Genomic DNA, 8,614 nt, shown 5'->3' on the forward strand with positions numbered 1-8,614 from the left:
TTTAAACATTTGAATTCTGTGAGTTAGCAGTGAATTTGTGAACCTTTCTGTCAGTAGACACCTCTCCCCTCCCCCTTAGTGGCCTCTGCCTTTAAAAACTCACATGAAGTCTCTTACTTTTTTTGTAAATTTTGCCAGAACATCCAAGCTTTATGAGATACCTTGGCAGGGCCCAAGTTGGAAAATAAATGGAAACAATTCACGTTTAGCCCAGGAGCCAAAATGAGAGCCTGCATTTTTCAGAAGTTTGTGTTTGTTTGTTTTCTCCTTGTAACCAGAGGTATTCTTCTCCCTCCCTAGTCCATGTGTGTGTGTGTGTGTGTGTGTGTGTGTGTGTGTGTGTGAGAGAGAGAGAGAGAGAGAGAGAGAGAGAGAGAGAGAGAGAGAGAGAGAGAGAGATTTTCTCTCCACTGTGGGCCTCATACAAGGGGAAATGGAGAATGTGGAGGGAGGAAAAGGCAAGCACCCCTTCTGGTGTTAAACTAAAAAGGAAGAGATTTCTTAGAAGCATCAAATTTCTCTGCCAAACAAACAAAAAATAAAGGGACTTAGTTTACTGACATAGTAGGGGTTGGGGGGAGGGAAGTGGCTCATTAAAATGGATGACTTCGAAGATTCCAGGCCTCTCTTCCTTTAACCAGGGCCACCCAGCCAAGAATCCGCTGAGCTGTTAAAAACATCGTGTTACTGTAGTGTTGTAAAACATGGCACGGCTGTTGCCATTGCACACCCGCCAGGTCTTTAGTAGCAATGACTAGAGACTGGAGATGACTTAGCCTGCCCTTTGACCATGGGCAATTATGAGGATGGGTCCCAAAATGCACTTAAGTATTTTCCATCCTCTGGCTCTTGTCCCCCAAAGAAAGAAATAGAGCCAGCTCAGGCATGGGGCGGAGTTCTGTTTTTCTTAGAAACCTGCGACTCTGCAGAAGTGTGCCTTTATTTTTGGCACAAATTGCTGCAGCAAATTACATAGCTTATCAGATGTGGTTTGTTAGGCTCAGTGGAGAAACCACTGCAAGGGCTAGTTCTCCTTGTTGTCTGCTTCTAGTTGGGAACTGGGTATAAATCAATGTCTCACTGCTGTACAAGAACAGGGACCCAGATAATAAATGTGTCCCATGTGTGTCCTCCACATAAGCTAACATCACTCCATCTTCATCAAGAAGACCTGGGTTGCAAAAGAAATTATGATGTGACCTGAGGGATCAGAGATACTGAGCTTGATTCTCCAAACCACAGATTAGAGACTGGGCCATGTAAACCCACAGAGGGAAGTAAGCCACCAAGTTAGTTCAAGGGAAGAACCAAAGAAAGTTTCAGAGGAAAGGTTTTCCCCCTTTGGTTGGTTGGGGAAGACATATGGCTGGATCCTCCCAAGAGTGGCAGGGAGACAAGACAAAGTAGAATGTTACTTTTAAGTCCCACCCTTAACTATTTATATATTGTCTCAGGCTTTTATATTTTACCTCATTCCTTCACTCAGAGAATAAGATTTCTCTACAACATTGACTTCTGAAAAATCAGAAATTTCCTACTAACCTGAAAGGAATAATGTTTTATGGGGCTCTTTGAAAACAATTTGAGTGGGTCTGAACCTCTGTATTTATTAATATAGGGAATTACTAGGAAGAAAATATCCTCTACCAATGTACATCTATGACACAGAGCCAGGGTAATCACCATTACACTCACATATGTACACACTGTCTCCACTAATAGAACACAAGTCATTTGGAGCAAAAAAAAAAAATTGGTTTTCATCTTAGTTTCTCTGCTTAATAAGTGCTTGTTCATTAATTGGCCACTGCAAATTGATGTAAAAGGGGTACAGAGGGAGGAACCAAGCATTTATATGACACCTATTATGTGTTAAAACACTATGCTAAATACCTTTTACAAATATCGTCTCAGTTGATCCTTGTGACAACCCTGTGAGGTAAGTGCTACTATGAACCCCATTTTACAATTGAAGAAAGTGAGGCAAATAGAGTTAAATGACTTATTTAGGGTCACCCAGCTAGTAAGTATCAGAAGTCAGATTTCAATCCAGATCTTCTTGATTCCAGGTCTAGCACTATATTCCTATGGCCCCAGCAACCTCTAAATAGAGCACACTCGGATGTTCCCTTCCTGGAGGTTCTACAGAGCATATAATCCCTGCCTGGTTCCAGTTTATGGTGTAGGACTTTGGAGGCCTGCTTCTGACCATGCATGACTGAGGATCTTGCACTCTGTGATGATGAAAAGTTCTCTGGCTGCTGAGCTAGAAAAATTTATGACTCAGGAACTGCTGAGATAGAACTTGGTAGTTATACAAAAGGGGCAATCTCTCCCTATGTTGTTCTCTTCCTTTTGGCTTTTTGAAGGGTGAGGACTGTACTGAGAACTTAGAGAGCTTTGTGGAAAAAGGTTGGCTGAAAAGTCTCCTACCCAATCATGATGTGTCTATGTATCATTGTCCTTTTTAGTTTGTTCTTTGCCTATCTTTTTTTTTTAGGCAATTGGGGTTAACTGACTTGCCCAGGGTCACACAGCTACTAAGCGTCAGGTGTTTGGTCTGAGCCCAGATTTGAACTCAGATCCTCCTGACTTCAGGGCTGGTGCTCTATCCACTGCACCACCTAGCTGCCCCATTCTTTGCCAATCTTGAGCAAGCTGGTATCTTGGATGGAATTGTCCAAGTAGCAGCTCTGTGAGCTTTGAAAGATCTGGAGAACTAATGCTGTATCAGTAGTGGCCATAGCACTGCCAAATTGCCCAATGGCAATGGAAGTGCCTGAATCAGGAGTAGAGAAGTAGATGCAGGATATGGACAGACTAGAGGATAGTGGCAGCTTCAAGAAGCATGACCCCTCGAGGAAGAGAGAAGAGCCCGCTAAGCTTTCATTGAATCTTCAGAACCTAGTTCAACAGCCTGCCTAGTAGGGAAACCACACCTAACAGAAACTTTGTGATGACTCTGCCAAGGATTCCTGGGGCCAGGAAGTGGGAGTTATCCCTTTGTCTTAAATGTATATCTTATAGTTTGGATTCTTTACCAAAGTCTAAATATGGTCATTACCACAAATAATTCAGTCAGCCCCAACATTAACCCAAAAGCAGGTTCTACCTGAAAATATGTATTCTTCACCTCAATGTAACCTTAGGACCATTAAGGGCAACCTAACTAAGTCCTACATGAATACTTAAGAGTTGTCAGCTGCTCTCCAGGAATGCGCCCAAATCAAGGGTGTGAGTTCAACTGGAGAAAGATCTTAGATGGGGGCAGGGAGAGAGTAGGTTGCTACATGAAAAATGAATTAGGCCCAGGAGAAGGTGAATGGACTGGATCACCTTTGGAACATTTCAAAGTTCTTTTTAGGGGTCTTTGAAATAAAGGTCTGTCTTTTTAACAACTCCAAGGCTATAGCATTGTTATGAATCCTAGAAGACTACAGTGCCTGAAAAATTAAAATTGAGGATCACCCCAAAGGAAAAAGAAAAAAGCAGATGGTGGACATGGTGGGCATGAGCAGGTTGCAAAACATATCATAAAGGAAATCATAACATGGGCTAGTCATGTGGCAAGAGTGATAGCCCATGTGTCCCACTTGTATCCTCAAAATGTTAAGAGAAAGTAATGAAGGTTCTCAAGTATATTGAGTGGGCCCCCTGTGGCAAATTTAGGGAAAGATATAGATAAGACTGGCAGGGGTGGGGAACCTAAGGCATCGAGGCCACTAGTAGCCTTCTAGGTCCTTGGGTGTAGCTTTTTGACTGAGTCCACAATTTACTAAACAAATCCTTTTAGGAAGGGGATTTGCTCAGTGAAGTTTGGGTTCAGTCAAAGGGCCTCACTTGAGGGTGCAGAAGGCCACGTGTGGCCTAGAGGCCACAGGTTCCCCACCCCTGGATAAGAGTCTTGTAGAATGAACAAGTATGAATAAATTGCTATCAGCATTATTGGAGAGAATATCCTTGTCTATGAGATCACAGGTCCATTTAAGTGCTAATTTAGAATATATGACAACCTTTATAATCATGGAATTTTCCCTCCATTAAGTCTTTAACATTGGGGGTGGGGGGAAGGGGCAAACTTGAAGCCCTGCACCACCACCATCATCACCACAACCTTTCCCAACTCCAGTGTGGCATGGACAAGATTGAAATTTCATTCAGAAAAGCTTAACAAAATAAATGAAAATACAATATAACATAGGTAATATTAATTTGAGGCTTTCTAAGTCAATAGGTTTTAGGGATCCATTTCTATTTGAGTTTAACACCACTGCTGTAGGTAATACACAGATAGAAAACACTGAAGTAACTTACCCTGAGCCATACAGAAGTTAGTGAGTTAAGAAAATTATGTGTCTGTTAATGAATTTGAATGTAGTACTTATATATTGTATCAATAAGATTCCAGGATTATTTTATAAAATTGCAATGAGAATTTAGATTAATTTAAATTTTATTTTTTGTATTTTAATTTATACAAGTAAAAAATTATCTAAAAGTTGATTAGTTACTATAGCTAACAATAGTATTGAGCAGGTTGTATTACAAACAAGCTCCAATTACTTACAATTCCTTTGATGTTATTTTTATTAGATTGTAAGCCCCTTCAGAACAGAATCTATCACATCTATCTTCATATCCCCAGTGCCTTGCACATAGCAGGCTTTAACAAATGTGTGTTGAACTAAAGTTCACTAAATGAATCATTATATCTTCATAATTGGATGTATATTGAAAGGTGAAGAAGATGGAGGAGGTAAAAGAGAACTGTGAATTTGTAAGTCTGAGATATCAGGTACCATTTACTAAGATGCGGCACCCAGGAACAGATGATTGTGGAGAGAAGACTGAATATTGAGAGACAATATGGCACGGTTGATAGAATGCTGGGCTTGCCATTGAGAAGACATGGTCTGAATCCTGCCTCTGACACTTTATAGCTATGTAATCACAGGCAAATCACTTACCTCTCTCAGCCTCAGTTTCCTCATTTGTAAAATGGGGAAGATAATGCCTGTAGTACCTACCTTAAAGACTTGACTTGGGGCTTAAAAGAAACAATGTATGTAAAACATTGTGTAGATGTCAGCTGGGAAGCTAGGTGGCACAGTGAATGTCAGTGGGCTTGGAATCTGGAAGAATCATCTTTATGAGTTCAGATCTGGCCTCAGACACTTACTAGTTGTATGACCCTGGGCAAATCATTTAATCCTGTTTGCCTCCATTCCTCATCTGTGAAATGGGCTGGAGAAGAAAATGGCAAACTACTGTATAATCTTTGCCAAGAAAACCCCAAATTGGGGCCACAAAGAGTCAGACATGACTGAAACAACCCAATAATAGATGTCAACTGGTATTATGACATTCAGATAATAAGCAAGTTTCCATTAGAGTCCATTCTTGAAAAGTACCTAATATTCAGTGAAAGCAAAACTCAGCAGATTATTCACATAAGAACACGAGATCTACAAAACATGTTACAATTGACTTCCAAAATCTCTCTATTCCCATTAAAAACCATTTCACATGGCTTTTAATTTTTAATTTAATTTAAAATTTTTATTTTAAAATTGGTTAATACTTCTGTAGTGTTTTTAGTGCATTCTCAGCCTATGCTGCTTTATTGCTAAAAAAAAAAGTTTTATACATACTTGTAGAGTTTCCAACTTAGATTTTAATACTTCTATAGTATTTTACAGTTTTACAAGTTATCTACCTTGAAACAACCCTGAGATGTAAGTGGTGTATATTTAATGATTCTCATGCTACAGATAAAAAACTAAGGCTCAGAAAGTTTGAATGGCCTTGCCTGAGATCAGACGGATAGTAAATGGCAGAGCTGGAGTTAGAACCCAAATTTTCTGATATATCTGTCTCTCCATATTATCTCACATCTAGGAAGGTTTTATGAAGCACACAAAGTTCAGGAAAAAAATAACTCAAGAGTATCATCCAGAAAGACCATTCATGTTTAAAATTCCCTTTTTCATGCTATAGTGCCAATGGTTAACTTTAGGGTGTGAAGTGAGGCCCATCCATCACTCAAGGATACTGAGGATTTTCCTAGTTGGTTTAAGAAATGTCTGATACATATCCACCCAAAGGCTTAGGCAAGGGTATATTTGTAAAAAGTAAAGTAACTAATCAGTGAAAATATCCTAGTTCTGACATGTAATTCTAGAGACATTTGTTCTAAGAGAAAGCACAAAGAAATTTTCTTTCTGATTGTTTCAACAATGTATTAAAAATTAGGTTCTATCAGATGCTTATCACAACACTCTGATTCTTTGATCTAGTAAATATTATTTCTTAGCTGGTGAGGTCTAGAACAATGAAAAAAAAACAATGACAGCCTCCATTGGTAAAAGGAACATTTACCAAAATGTGAAAGACATATTATTTCCAAAAAAAAAGGAAAATGTATTATTGATAAAGCATGAGCAGTCAGAGCCTCTGCTAAGTAATAATAGCTAGGATTTATAGTGCTTTATGGTTTTCAAGGCATTTTGTAAGTATTTTATCCTAACACCTCTGAGAGATAGCTGTTATTATTATCCCCATTTTGCAGATGAGGAAAACAGAGATTAAATGACTTTTCCAGAGCTACAGAGCAATAAATGTCTGGGGCAGAATTTGAATGCAAGTCTTCCTGACTCTAGATCCAGCACTCTAGTGGGCTACCTAGCTGCCCTTAGAGGATCAACACCCAGGATGACACTATAATTCCCCTTTTTAAAGGAATAGGAAAAGAGAAAGACTTGGTGGCCTAAGTACCTCCATTAATCTTTCATCAAGGGTAAATTAGCACCTTCTAATGATTCTAAAAATGTGAAGTGAAATGTCTCTGGATGAAGCTGGGTGGGGCAAACAGTAGTCTAAATGGGGATTAGAGAAATCTGTTGGCACTGAATGCCTGGGAATTGTGCAATGGAGCAATGGAAAGACGTGAAAGGGTTATAACATGATGGGTGGGAAGCAGCCATCATCATGACAACTCATGGCCTAGAAATGACAGAAAAGGTACCACATGAGATATATATATGATAAGAAAAGGAGATGGACCACTCACACAGTGAGAGAGAGAAAGAGATGATCTACAGATAGATAATCTGAGGAATGCATTGGCATCCCCAAGACATTCTTTTAAAATGAGAGGAAGGTCTCTTTAGCATTAGCTCTATGGGATAATTTCTAGAAAAGGATACCACACAGCATGAGAAGGGTTGAAAGTACCATGATCTCTATCAATAGGAGTACACCATGCCTATGGTCCATGCAACCAATGATGTAAGAGGAAACTCCTAAAGGGTAAGATAAAGTTGGGCAGGTTGCCTCAGTTTCCATTTCATGGTTTAGAAAGAAAGAACCCAAAGGTGGATGGAGCTGAGAGTGGCATTGCTTCTAGATTGTCACCACTGATATATCCTGAAGCCACATGACACAGCTTTCATCCTCTACCTCTGTGCACCACTTCTTTTCCCCTCCTAACAATCTAGTTGGCCTTGAGAGTATCATGAAGAACACAAATATCCAGGGGGCTAAACAAACCATGTCCAAATTCAGAGTCATATTGAATTCCTATTGTGTACCACGAAGCAGTCAAGTCTCCAGGGGCAGAGATTGTGCTGTAATAACATGGGAGAAAAACTTTTCTGCAAAGCCACTTTAAACACCACTACACAGACTCACCCTGCATCTTTCTCTTCTTTCTGCTTACTTGGCACTTGTGTATAGAAGCCATTAGGTATTCTGATTTGCCATTACATATTAATGAAAAAGAGAGTCCCTTGCAAAACAGGCTTTTATGGTCCTAACCATGTTTTTGTCATAGTGTGGGTTTACTTTCATGTCTAAATTTATTTTGCACTTACTCTTGTTTAAAAATGACACCCTAAGGCTACCCACTTGGCATGGACAAAAGTGTGACATTATAAACCCAAGGGTAGAGGGGCGGGAATCAAGCCTTCTACTTGCTTTGTATGGCAAGCACAGGACTGGGAAAATCAACCAAAACCAATAGTAATGGGCATTATTTATTCTTTTCCTTTTTTCCCCCGGGCATTGAATACACTCCCTCCTCACCTTTATCTCTTAAAAGCTCTTCCTAGAGGCACAGCCCAAATGTCACCTCCTACACAAGGCCTCTCAATCTCCCCAGTTGCTTGTGCCATCTCCCCTCAAAAAAAAACTGAACCTTTTTTGGGGGGGTATATATTTTGTATTTCCTTATGTCTAAATATGTTATTTCTACTTAATGGAATATAAGGTCCTTAAAAGTAGGGTCTGTTTCATTTTTGTCTTTGGATGCTGGGCACATAGAACTATACTTGACAAATATTGAGCATTTAACAAATACTTAGTAGCAATTCTCTGCTATAAGGGAGAGCTTAGTAAGAGGGAGAGGAGGGGCAGATGCAAAGGGAGATTTAGGTTACATAAAAACAAAAGATTTCAATAAAAATATATGGTTAAAAATACATAATGAATTGGAGTGATTGAACAGACCTGACTGTGGTCACCCTAAATAAGGAGTGGCGAACAGGAGTGGGGAACAGCGTTTCTTCATCCAAAACAATTATCATGCAAACTGGGGAGGGAGAAAGGGGGAGAATAA

This window comes from Phascolarctos cinereus, unplaced genomic scaffold (genome assembly GCF_003287225.1).
Source record: "Phascolarctos cinereus isolate Bilbo 61053 unplaced genomic scaffold, phaCin_HiC Scaffold_5;HRSCAF=322, whole genome shotgun sequence".
Classification (NCBI taxonomy): Eukaryota; Metazoa; Chordata; class Mammalia; order Diprotodontia; family Phascolarctidae; genus Phascolarctos; species Phascolarctos cinereus.